This window comes from Macrobrachium nipponense, chromosome 25 (assembly GCF_015104395.2).
Source record: "Macrobrachium nipponense isolate FS-2020 chromosome 25, ASM1510439v2, whole genome shotgun sequence".
Lineage (NCBI taxonomy): Eukaryota > Metazoa > Arthropoda > Malacostraca > Decapoda > Palaemonidae > Macrobrachium > Macrobrachium nipponense.
The window spans coordinates 4,789,343-4,802,244 of NC_087214.1; the positions used below are offsets into that span (position 1 = coordinate 4,789,343).

Here is a 12,902-nt window from a genome sequence, read left to right on the forward strand (position 1 = left end):
ATATTGTCATAATTTACACTAGTTTTGTAGTTTATGTCATAAAGATGCCGTAATCTTGTTTGTAGGAAGTTCAGCAAGCCATACTTTTCTTGTGATATCTTTTTACATAATTTGACAAAGAATGTTTTACACTGTAATTTTGCCCAGTCCCACCATACAAGTATGTTATCAAATGTACCTTTTTTCTGCTTTATACACTGCCATACATGCATAAAATTTCCTTCATTTTCATCAGAATCTAAAACTTTCACATTCAGCTTCCAATACCTCGTGCAAATTTCATGTGTTAATTTTTAGCCTCAAAACAACCATACTGTGGTCTGAAAAACTTATTGAATACGGTGGCATCAGCAGAATTATATCATTTAACAAATTAAACTTGACAGTATACATCCTATCTATCCTTGATTCCATAGTTTTCACGTATATAAGTACTCTGGTATTCTGTTTGAGAATTTGTAATTGTCTTTCAAGGCAAGGTTTTTCACAAGAGTACTCATAGACTTAGACAACAAGGCTTTGTTATCATTACTGCAATCTCGTGTGCTTGTTATGCAGTTGAAGTCACCCCTAAAGATTAGATAATCATGATTATGTATCAGGTAGTACAAAATTTCATTTCTAAAGAAGTCTTCCCTTTCTGCAGATTTACTTGTACCTGATGGAGCATACACATTTATGACAGGTATAATATATTTATTGTAACGTATTCTTACACCCACGATTCTGCCATTATTGTCCATTTCCTTTGATAAAAGTTTTACACTTGTTTTATTATTTATACATATCATTGTACCTCCTTTTAAATTGATTGCTGGATTAAACACTATACTCGTAAGTTGAGCGAGGTAACTCAAAACTGAAAAATCTTTAACATTATGCTCTTGAATTAACAGGATATCAATTTTATAGTACATGATAAGAGACACAACCTTCATTTGCTTATTTACCTCATTTAAGCCATTAATATTTAAAGTGGCAACAGTAAGAGCCATTATATAACCGAAAATGAAGCAATTGAATTTTCTTTTTCTTTGACAACCTACCTTTCCCATTCATTTTTGCTTCCCTCCTTTTTTCTTTAGTGGAATTTCCTTTAGTGAACCTTAATTTACCTACAGTTTCTAATTCTAAATTCCACTGACCTTCTGACATCATGTTTGAACCTTTATCATCATTTTCCAAATCATCGTCAATATCACTTTCTTTATTTACCTCTAAATCCATATCACATTCTTCTGGCATATCATCCACAGATTCATCATTTCTATACACTGAAGTCGCTACAGCAATTCTTCAAGACTGTCCAGTTCTTGATTTTTATCATCATCAACGGGAAAGAGACTTCCAATAGTATAAGGAACACGAGGCTTGTCTTGTGAGCGAGGCCCTTCATCATCAGTTATTTCCATTACTTGAGAAGCACCTTCGGGTGCACTTTTTATTGCAAAGATATCACTGTCACCGTCAGTATCCTTTGTATCATCATTATTAGTTGAAACATTACAATCCAAGTCCTTGTGATTTATCTTCCATTTCATTGTTTGGTTTTCCAATAACGTCATCAACACTTTGGGATAAGGGAAAAGTTACAAGTTGTTCTACTACTTCGCATACATTACCATCTGGTCTTTTTCAAGGATGCCAGATTCCGCTTTGTCATTGCCAGTATTATTTTCATCAGATGGTGGCTCCGCATTTCCTTCATTATCTTGCGCATGCTGAATATCAGAAGTTCCATCTGCCAGGTACATCACCCTTACCAGAATCCTTACCAGGCATTGCTGGAAAGTCATTCAAATTGAAAATATTTAACTTCGGTTCGCTATCCATGTTACAATTAACTGCCATGTGAGAGTCTCTTCCGCATTTGTAACAAGTCTTTTTTTGTCCATTGTACAGAAAGGCAACATTATAACCACAGATATTTATGGAGGATGGGATGTTTTTCTTTATTTCGATTTTCACAGTGCGTGTTCCATTTAGCAGACCACTTGCCCTCCCATGAGAAAAAGTGTTATGTCTTAGATGGAGGACTTTTCCATAATGGCTGAGGACACTAGTTAAAAGGGAGTCTTCCAAATCAAAGGGTGCATAACGTACTGATACATAAGTATATACACTGCTCAAATTAATTACTAGGGCCTAATCCCCATCACCAAAATTAATCACTGTCTTCATACTCTCGTATAAAAACGTCAAAAACATTGGCCTCAAGAAATTTCACAGCAACTCTGTTACTTGGTATATTCTGAAATCCTCGTATATCATTTTCATTTATTTTCAACTTATTGAAAATGACATCACATGCGGAGTCGTAATTAGGGGGACAGGAAAACTTTAAACCGACTGAAGTCTTTGGTTTAAGTTTCATAGGTATAGGGGTGTAGTTTGCCTTCGTCACAGGAAGAGAACCGTCCGTTTTCTATGATGACGTCACATCGCCTGAGGCGACCCGAAGCCCCGGCCTGAGAACGCCTAGAGGGTCTGAGGCAAAAAAAAGTTCTAAATAAAGAGTCTATGCAACAAACAGGTTAACTTGAAGGCTGAAGCACTATCTAGTTCACTGCCATCTTATGAAGAAAATATAAATTTTCAGTTATTTGCTTAGACTTTTAACATTTTTCTAATATTTTTTTAGTAACGTTAACTTGACATTTTCTCTTAACATTTTTGTGACAAATGTTAAAATAATTGCTTTTGTGAATGTAAATTTGTATAGAAATCACTGTGTTTAAAGTGACACCACCTCCTTCCCGAATCCTTTGACTGCCTGAAATTACTCCACTCGGGTAGAAACCGGCTGTTTTATGTTTTTCTTCGCGGCAAGAAGGGCCGAAGGTTGGCAGTTCGGCTCACGATGCCTCCATCATAGTTTTGCAGCACAGCTCACCAGCTCCTTCATAGTCCGAGGACTGGAAACTCAGTATTCTGTGTAACTTTCACTCGCAATGGAGCACTAATTAACCCTCATCTGCTACAGTAGCCTCAAGCCATCGACACCAACGACAGACGTCGCATACCATCAACTGATGTCTTGTACTAACAGTTTTAAGGATGGAAATTTCTTGAGGTATGTCACTTTCATTAGACACCGTGATTTCGTGGCTTTAAGATTTTTCCCAAGATTCCTTAAATAATCTGTTCCTTGCATTCAGCCCTTTTAAATAATAAAGCTCGCTAATTCATCGTAATCCTTAAACGAAAGCAGTTCTTTTCATTTTGTTCATTCACGTTGTTCCCGTATAGGTTTGTTTGTTTATAGTATGTGATCCAGCTTTCGTAAACTTATCTTTGAATTAATATAGTATAGGCCTGTTGCCACACTTTATATTTCATATTCATATTTAGCGGATTTCATTGCTATAAAGGTTTCTCTTAATTTTGTAAGAAGAGTTCTTGCCATATTCACTTGTACGGAATTTCAATTATTGCGAAGGGACTAGTATATTACTTCGTTGTGCTTTCGGTATTTCAAATTTTTAATTCTCATATTTCTCGTGTTTTAGTGAGTGGGACGGAATTGGGGAGGATTGGGAGATCTGGTGTCATCGGTCTTCTTCTACTTGATAGAATCCAGTCCAGACAACCAACAAGCAGTTACTTTTCACCTATTCAGTCATTTCTAATAAATAAGTTGGGATTTTAGTTGGTCTATTCATTCTCCTCCCTAGGATTTCTGTTCATCTTACTCACACGTTGGAGTCCAAAAACACGAGAAAGACCTCAAAATACGGCCTAAAAACCAGAAACAGTGAGGATCCTTTCAAAGGGGGTTTGTAAACAAACAATGCTTCTTCTTCTTCTCTCTAAGAATTGAAGACGAAACAGAAACCCGATTTTATTCATTATTTTGATAAATTTTCTGTGATTATTAATGGTTTAAACAGAAGACTGACACTAATAAAAAATTTGATGTAATATAGCATTTTAACACACGATAATTTTCTGTAGTCACATGATCATTACAGTTTAGTTTTATATCTTTGGCTTACAACTAATGGCATGAAATGTTTATTGAAGCATTTTATTTAAATTTTGTAACTTTGTTACAATATCTTGCAATTTACTAGCAACAGGGCAATGTTGAATGCAAGGAAAAGTTATATAAAACTATTTTTTTTGTGGAAGTAAACCAGCTTTAATTTGAAATAGGATGAAATGTAGTCTATCGGACCTTAAAAGGCTTGCATGGATGCATAATTGTCTTTTATATAAAGGAGTTTGTAATACCGCAATGTTGCAAGCAAGGCTGAAGTCGGGAAAATAAGAAGTCTAGAGCCTTGTTTTATAGGAGCTTGCAAATTTTATTTGAAATTAGATAAAATGTAAATCTCTTGCATTTCTGAAGTTACAAACTAACTACACAAGGATAAAACTGAATAGAAAGCAGTCTACTTTAAGGAACGAACAAACTTTGCTTAAAGCTAAAGTAAAGGGAAAGAGATTGGTCTATTAAGCCAAAAATGCAGTAAAAATTGCAGTATATTCCAACTAGCTTGCAATATTGCAATGCTGCAAACTGTATATTTTATTAAAACACCAAATGTATACCCTTTGGAATTTTTGGAGGGACCACAACGACGACTTCTTCGAAGTTGATAAAATGCAAATTAATGTTTTACTAGCGCCCATTATGCACACGAAGCTGCAATACATTACAACTAACTTCCAACAAGATGCTTCAAGCAAAGCAAAGTCCGCCAACATAGCAATGCTAAAGCCTTGGGATTTCTTTTTCTTTAAATATTTTTCCTTCACACTGAATAAAATACAATATATTGACATTCTGATCACGGAAATGCATGAGAAATGCATCAGTGTTGCAAGCCAGCCAAAATTCTCCAGCACGGCAAGGATATAGTTTCTACATTCTTTTTCGGGGTGTTACGACCTTATTTACGGCCGTAACTTCAAGGGTTCTTGTCTCTACTCAGAATTGTAGTCAGTAAAAATGTAACACAGTAACTTAACAACAAAAGAACAAACACCTCAACAAAAGTTACAATATTCATTTACACAAGGAAAAAGTAATGGTTGGCCAAAATAATAATCAAAATTAATATATATATATCAAGGGAAAAACCAACCTAAGATCTTTAAAAGATCACCTATAACTAAACTAAACCCTAAACCAAGAAATAGGATATTTTTAAATATGACTTCAGGTAGGTACCTTCCAAGTAACTGGCCAGAGAAAACTAACCCAAGAAAAAAAGTTAGGCAGAAGGAAGCAAGAGAAAATAAATGGGGAAACTTAATATAATTCCTACCTAACACATACAGACTAATTAACACTCAAAACTTGCCTTAGTGAATAGAATATATTAAGAATAATTATAATAACTTAGAAACTTTCAGTTGATACACAATAAATTATGAAAATAACCTTACAAATTGATTCAACCACAAGAGGCTTAGTGGATTGTCTCATCAGGCCATACAAGGTCCAGAAGACCGTACTGCAAACAGGGGCGTGCAAATCCACAGGTACCCAGCGATCCACGATCGTCTTAAATAGCTATAAAACATCTCATACCTGTAGAAAGCCGCCCTACTTGTCTCTACGAGTTCCAAGAACTCACTGACGCTGATGCGTCTTTTTCATGTACCTACACCTCCCTCCCCCTCACGCTCGTAGTGCATTCTCGAGCGGACTCCTTTTCCATGAGTCTTTGGGAACGACGTGGGTTTACTGGAGGAATACTGAATAAGGACTCTCTTACTAGGTCCTGGCTAGGGGCCACAGGGACAGGGAGAAAGGGGTCACTATTAGTGGGTGGCACCAGGCGAAGAAAACGACGATTACGCCACCACACACGACCACTAGGGAGACGAATTTGATAGTCTCTTGACCTTCTATGACCCATGACAGTGCCAACTTTGTCCCAACGATGAGAGGTCGGGTCTTGAATCCGAACTTGCTGTCCGACACTCAACGTGGGTAAGGGGTGGGCATGCTTGTCGTACTTGGTCTTTACCTGCTTGTAACGAGCGGCAGCACGGCGGTCACAATCTTCGGTCTTGACCTGCCACTCCTTGGAGAATGCTTGAGGGTGGGCAGGGATACATGACCTGAGAGGACAGCCATACAGGATCTGGGCAGGAGAGCGTCCAGTAAAGTTAGGAGTATTACTGAGCTCCAATAAGCCTAGGTCAAATGCTTCACAATCAATGTTGCCAGATGGGGCTGTTTTGAGGATGAGGTGCTTGATCGACTTCACAGCGGCTTCAGCGTGACCATTCGATTGTGGGTAGTGGGGTGAGGTTACCATGTGTCGAACTCCCCATCGCTTCATAAAATCCTTGAACTTTGCGCTGGTGAATTGGGGGCCTCCATCTGTCCTTAGGCGAAGGGGGACACCAACTTCACGGAAATAGCGGCAGAAGATCCTGATAGTATTGGAAGCGGTAGTATCGCCTTGGCAGGGTGCGACGACAGGCCATCCTGACAGGCGATCGACGAGGAGGAGGAAAGACTTCCCTGCAACAACAAAGAAGTCGGCTGAGACGGACTCGAAGGGTCTTGTCGGGTTGTCGTCATTCATTAGAGGTTCCTGCGGCTGAGATGGCTGCAATGTCTGACATGCCTCACAAGCTCTGACTGTGTTGGCAATATCAGAGTCAATGCCAGGCCAGAAAACTGACTGCCTTGCTCTGGCGCTTGGTTGCTTTACCACACCTCTGTGGCTGTCATGCAAGTGGGGACAAGGTGCGACAACGGAGAGCGGCAGGAACTACAACCCTTACTCCATACAGGACAAGGTCACCATCGGCGTAGAGATCTTCACGTAGTTTCCAATAAGGAAGTAAGGAATTGTGAAGGTCATATCTGTTGCGAGGAAATCCTGATGTGACACAATCGAGTAGATGAGTATACGCATGATCTGCTTTCGCTGCGTCACGAAGATCCTGAAGTATCCTGTCGGGATCCTGAGCTGGAGACTCGTCAGAAAGCGTGACGGCGTTCACAGCCATGACAGTTCGAAGATGAGCAGCGGAAGAAGCACCCGAGATCTCGTCCTCCTATGTGGGGTGGGTGACTGGGGCGCGAGATAATGCAATGCATCTGGGATGCACAGCAACTTACCCGCACGCCACACAGCTGTAAAGATGTAGGGCGAGATTTTCTCCTTGAGGCGCTGGAGACGAGAGTTCTCGATGGCATCCAGCGTATAACTATTCAGAATAGGTATGAGGGGCCGGTGATCCGTCATCAGAGTAAAATTCTGTAGGCCTGCTAAATATAGCCTACATTTCGACATTGCCCAGACAACGGCTAGCATCTCAAGCTCGATGGTGGCATATCGTGTCTCTGCGTCAGCGAGAAACCGAGAACCACACTGAACTAGACGCAGGTGTCCATTACCATGGTCCTGCAGGAGGGCATATCCAATGCCGTGGAGGCGTGAAGCGTCCGTCTGAAGAACAACAGGTAGGTCTGGGTCAAAGAGGGCGAGAACTGGTGGACTGGTGAGAGCTAACTTGACACGTTGAAATGCTTCATCATGGTCGGGGGTCCAAACAAATGTTCTCTTGGGACTCATCAGGGGACGTAAAGGTTGGGCTGCAATGGAGATGTCAGGCGTGAACTCCGCTAACTGGTTGACCAATCCCATAAACGATCTGAGGTCTGTCAGGTTAGCAGGGGTTGGGAAATCCTTGATGGCACTGACTTTCTGCTTATCAGCTGAGATGCCGTCTCCTGAGAGATTGTACCCACAGAAATTCATGGAGGGTGCAGCGACCACAAATTTATCCTTGTTGAGTGTGATCCCAAACTTGCGGCACCGGGTGAGCACTTCGTGGATACGATGAAGGTGTGTAGCGTAGTCTTCGTCGTGGAGGAGAAGGTCGTCATGACCTTAACACAGTTTTGGACACCTTGAAGGGCCATATCACCTCGCAGGCAGAAGGCGTCTCCAGTAGCTGCGAAGCCCATTGGTCCTCTGCAATGTAATGAACCTGACCATATGGCGTAATAAAGGTGGTTAAATGCTGATCTTCTTCTGCCAGTTCCATCTGCCAGTAACCATAGAGAGCATCAGCTGTGGTGAAATAACGAGCCTTCGGGCCTACACTGCGAATAGCGGCGTAGGGTGTGGGTGAAGGATGGGCTGGACGAGAAACCTGGCTATTCAACTTGGTCAGATTGACAGTGATTCGTACTCCTGTCCCATTCTTGGGAAAGACGACGAGAGGGTGGCACCAAACTGATGGGTCATCACCAGCAGGTTTGATTATCCCTTGGGCCACCATGGAGTCAAGCTCTTCTTTGACTTGGTCCTTAAAAGCGAATGGAATCTGTTTTGGGGTGTGGATGGCAAAAGGCACTGCACATCCTTAAGGTGGATTCTCATGGGAGGAACCAGCCATAGGGCTTGAGAGGAGCTGTCTTCAACTCTTCTTTCGAGACCAACACATCTTGAAACTCTTTAAGAAAGTATTCCTTTGCTGCTGAAGGTGATGTGGTCGCTGAGATGGGTAGCTCCTTAACTCTATTAACGTGTTTGACTTCTAAAATAGGTTTAGGGAAATCAGGAGATATTATGGCCAGTTCCTCACAATGACCATAGGATAAAAGTGGAAATTCCACATTTTCATGCACTTGAATCCTGGCGAGACAGGATCGCTTGCCTAGTGTAAGGGTAGCTTGTAATATACCCAGAGCAGGTGACATTGGAGATCCATCCGCGGTGAACGTCGCACTTTGTGGAGGCGTCTGCAAACAGCTCCTGGAGATACCCAATGTGTCAAGGTGCTGCTTTCCAATAACAGTGACATCGGCACCTGTGTCTGGTAACATGTTAATGCGAGACTTAACATCGCCAAACGACAAGAGGACACAGATAGGTTGGGGCGTCTTGGAAATGGTGCGAGGCGATCCTAGGCGACGACAGCTGGTCCTTGAATCTTGCGATTTGTTGTTGACTGAAGAGGCACCACTGTTGCTTGAAGATCTGTCCTGACGAAGATTCTTCTTATTCTCCCTACAACACTTATCGAAGTGTCCAATGCGGTGGCACAGACGGCACTGGACCTTGCTGGCAGGACACTTCATGGTCCTGGACCAATGGCCAACGCGGTCGCAGCTTTTACAAGTACTGTTGGCCGCAGGGCATTTGTCTTGATCATGCTGACGAGCACAGTACTGGCACCAAGTTGCTGGTTCGAGGGTTTCGGCAAAAGGTGGATGCTTTCGCTTGACTTCTTGCTTCTCTTGTAGGCCGAAACAGCACACAGCTGATTGGGTGGGGCACGTATGGCAGAAGTTGCAGTTTTAGCCACCTCATACGACCGACAGGTGGTGATGAAATCTTGCAAAGAAGAATTGGCATCCAGGCGATCAACTTCTGAACCAAGTCCCGCGTCTCGAATGCCCATCAAGATAATCATTTTCAGCTGGGTCTCTTCACATGCGACGGCGTTACCTGGGCATAAATCAACTTCTTCCGCAAGGCGTCGAAGTTTCACATAGAAATCAGCGAAAGATTCTCCTTCCGATTGCTTGCAGCTAAGTACTCTCTTCGGCGAAGTACTTCATTCCTTAAACCCTTCATATGTGACTGTAAGGCGTCCAGGACTTCATCTACAGGCTTATCTGTAGAGGGAGATATTTGAAGAGTGTGTTCTAAAACACGCTGCGTTTCCAGGGTTAAACACATCCTCATCTGGATCATTTGCTTTTCCCGTGGAAGCTTAGAAAGATCCACCATGACAGCATAGTCATCCCACCGACGTCTCCATTCCTGAACATCTGGAATGTTGCATCTGCCTTCAGTGGGGTGGCGTTTGCGCGTTGCTTTCTGTGGTGGTGGAAGAGAGGGTTGACTGGAGTTCGAAACCACCTCTGTGCCAGGTGTAAGGGTACCTGAATGAGAATGGATGATTGGTGCAAGAGTTTGAATGAGGGCAGTAAACCTTGCTTCTCCTCTTCTCTTCTAAGATCATCTTCTCTAAGGCGAATTGCTTCTTGTTTCCCTTCTTTCTTTCTTCTTCACGTTGTCTGTCTTGTCTTCTTGTTTCATCTTCCTTTCTTCTTCTCTCATCCTCATGCAAGCGAGATTCCTCTAAAAACTTAATCAAAGCGAGGAAATCTGTCCCAGTAGCTTGAGAGGTAGATGGGGGCTGGTCTGGTGGTGGGGGCTTAAGAGTGGTGGGGAGGGAGAGACTGGATGCTCCAACACTCCCCCAACACTCAGAGTGTGGGCGCCCACATTACTGAATTGCCACTGTTCTGTGGGCTCTTCTAAATGGTCTGCAGGCGTACCTTTCGAGTCAGTCATTATTGTCAATGTGCAGTGCGCAAGAATAAAGTTCCAACAAAATTATTAAAATTATCCCAAAACGTCTGATACAAGAATAATAAATAAAATTAGTTGAAGCGTGAGTGTGTGCGTATGTGCGAGAAATACGTCAGCCAACGAGGGGACTATTGAGTGATAGTCTCTGCCTACGGCAGCTCACATCCAAGGCGACGTTGCCAAGTCGACTCAGTCATCCCGTGACATGGCATGAGTGCGGGTGTGACAGTCGGTGCTCCGGCAAAGCCACAACACCCAAAGAATAAATGCGTACTCAATAAAATCACTAGAGCACACAAAAAGGCACTATAAAAGCACAATGACACTGCACAACACTTCACTGAGTACTTGAGGCACTACACTGCACATGACATAGAATAAATCAGCTGGGACACGAAAGCACTTTTGAACTGAACGTCCAATATGGCCATAACCGTCCGGTTCCCGATGTCCAAGTCTTGATAAACTGCACACAATACGACACTTCCAAAGTTCACTGCGCCATGTATGTGTTGGTAAACTCCTTAACCTTAAGTGGAGGGGCAAGGACACAACTTAAATGTAGGTTCCAAATGTCTATTGTAGAAATATATACAAGATCCAGGGGACAAACAGCAGACAGCTTAACAAATAGACAGACGATACGAGACTGCCTCACGAGCAGTGTTGCCGCAAATTCCACACAGAGTGAGGATGGTCGCTTAAGGAACAAAATACTAACTCACCAAGTTTTTTATTTCTGCTGTGGGGTAACGTTTTGGGTTTCTTTATTGTTTTAGAGTAATACTCAAAGAAAATTATGGGGCTACTATCACAAGATGAAAAAAAATACACATATGTTTTTTGTTAATCTTTCACTCTCATACTGAAAGATGTATAACCTTAATGAATTTATGGAGTCGATTTCACTATTAGTGGTAAATCAGTATTGACAGATGATTACCTATAGTTTATTACATAAAGATATGTTCTTCAACATATGGTGAAGATTCATTCTAATTTACAAAAAAGTATTGTTATGTAGTTGGGAGAGAATCATGGAAAGAACCCAAAAGTTATTATAAAAATATATTCCAAAACATAAATACAAAAGCAGACACAATATGATCAATTCAATTAATGTTGGGTTGCAATGACACAACGTCCTGGAGACTGGACTTTATTACAGGATACTCGGGAGCCAACTGACTCGCAACAGCGTATAAACAGAATTGCCAATAACGGATGCATGCTCGGCAGCGCATGGCCGAAGAACATATTCGTACATCCCCCCCTCAAGAATATACTTATACATGGCAAAAATAAAAAGAAAAAGGGGAAAATACAAAACATATCGTACCATCCCCCCCCCCCCAAGAACATGCTTATACATGACAAAAAAATAAAAGGGAAAAAAAATGCCCTTCTTAGATCAATGAGACAAGAGAAGAAACAAAAAATTAAAGCTACTTCTCGATACATACACAAAAACGAAAATAAAATACATAAATTCTCTGAAAAGAAATATCAATTCCTGATGCAATTGCATACAAAAGGTAATAACATCACTCTACAAAGTCTTTGAGCCACTTGGGTTACCAGCGGCTCTTCTTGGTGGGCCTATCAACGACGTTAGGCCTCCTGTGTGGTGCTTGTCCCCTGTTCTGTCGGTGGGGTATGGTTTGCGGAGGACTCGTGCTGGGACATGGGCGTGCCAGAGGGCGGAGCGATGACTCTCAGGTGTCGTCTGTTTTCTTTTTGACAGCCTGCCGCTCCCGTTAAGCTTGACGGTGTACTGACGATGGGGCTTTGTTTCTGTTACTATGCCCGTTCGATCCCATTGCTTGGTAGCTTGGTTTTGTATGCATACATGGGTACCTAGTTCGATGGGCGGCAGTCTTCTGGTAGTGCCAGGGATGCGCATCGCCTCCTGCGACCTTGCCACTTGTAACTCCCTTCGAACGTATCGTCTGCCTCCAATATCTGTCTACTAACAGGGTGTCCTGGCCGTCGGTACCCCCCATCGCGCAGCTGGCGACCCGTTGCAAGCTGAGACGGCGATCTTGTTAATTTCCCTGAGAGGAGTGTTGAGATACTGAAGTATCGCCAGGGCCGTTTTGTCCGACTCAAGGGCTCCACCCTTTAATGTACTTTTCCCGGAGTACCTCTTCGCCGATTTGAACAGCTGCTTCTGCCCTGCCGTTTAGACTGGGGTATACTGGGCCGACGACAGCCGGACCTTGACCCCCCATCTCTTGAAGAAGGCCTCCATCTCCTCGCTGGCCAAGTTCGTGCCTCCGTCAGTTGATATTTTTTTTGTTCTGGGGCTCCCCAACGCGATAAATAGATCGAAGGTGATTAATGATTTTGTTAGACGTGGCACCATTGGGGAAATGAGCCACTTCTAACCAACCTGTTAGTCTATCGGCATACACCATGTATACACTGCCTTCTATCTGGAACATATCTGCTACGACTGCTGGAAGGGATATTCCGCAGCGGCGGCGTGTGGTATCATTTCTTCAGGAGGCAGGTGAGTGGGGGCATGTTCATCGCATGGAAGTACATCGGGCGCTGGCAATGCTGAAGGTCCCCTTCTATTCCCGGCCAATAGACCGA

At 42.6% G+C, this 12,902-nt stretch overlaps 1 long non-coding RNA gene across 1 annotated transcript; it reads left to right on the top strand.

Moving 5' to 3' along the window:
• The first annotated feature begins 2,923 nt into the window (after window positions 1-2,923).
• On the top strand, window positions 2,924-3,648 carry LOC135199127 (uncharacterized). Its single transcript, XR_010310909.1, has 2 exons — window positions 2,924-3,073; window positions 3,510-3,648. It is a non-coding gene; the product is annotated as an uncharacterized LOC135199127 (long non-coding RNA).
• Window positions 3,649-12,902: the final 9,254 nt, after the last annotated feature.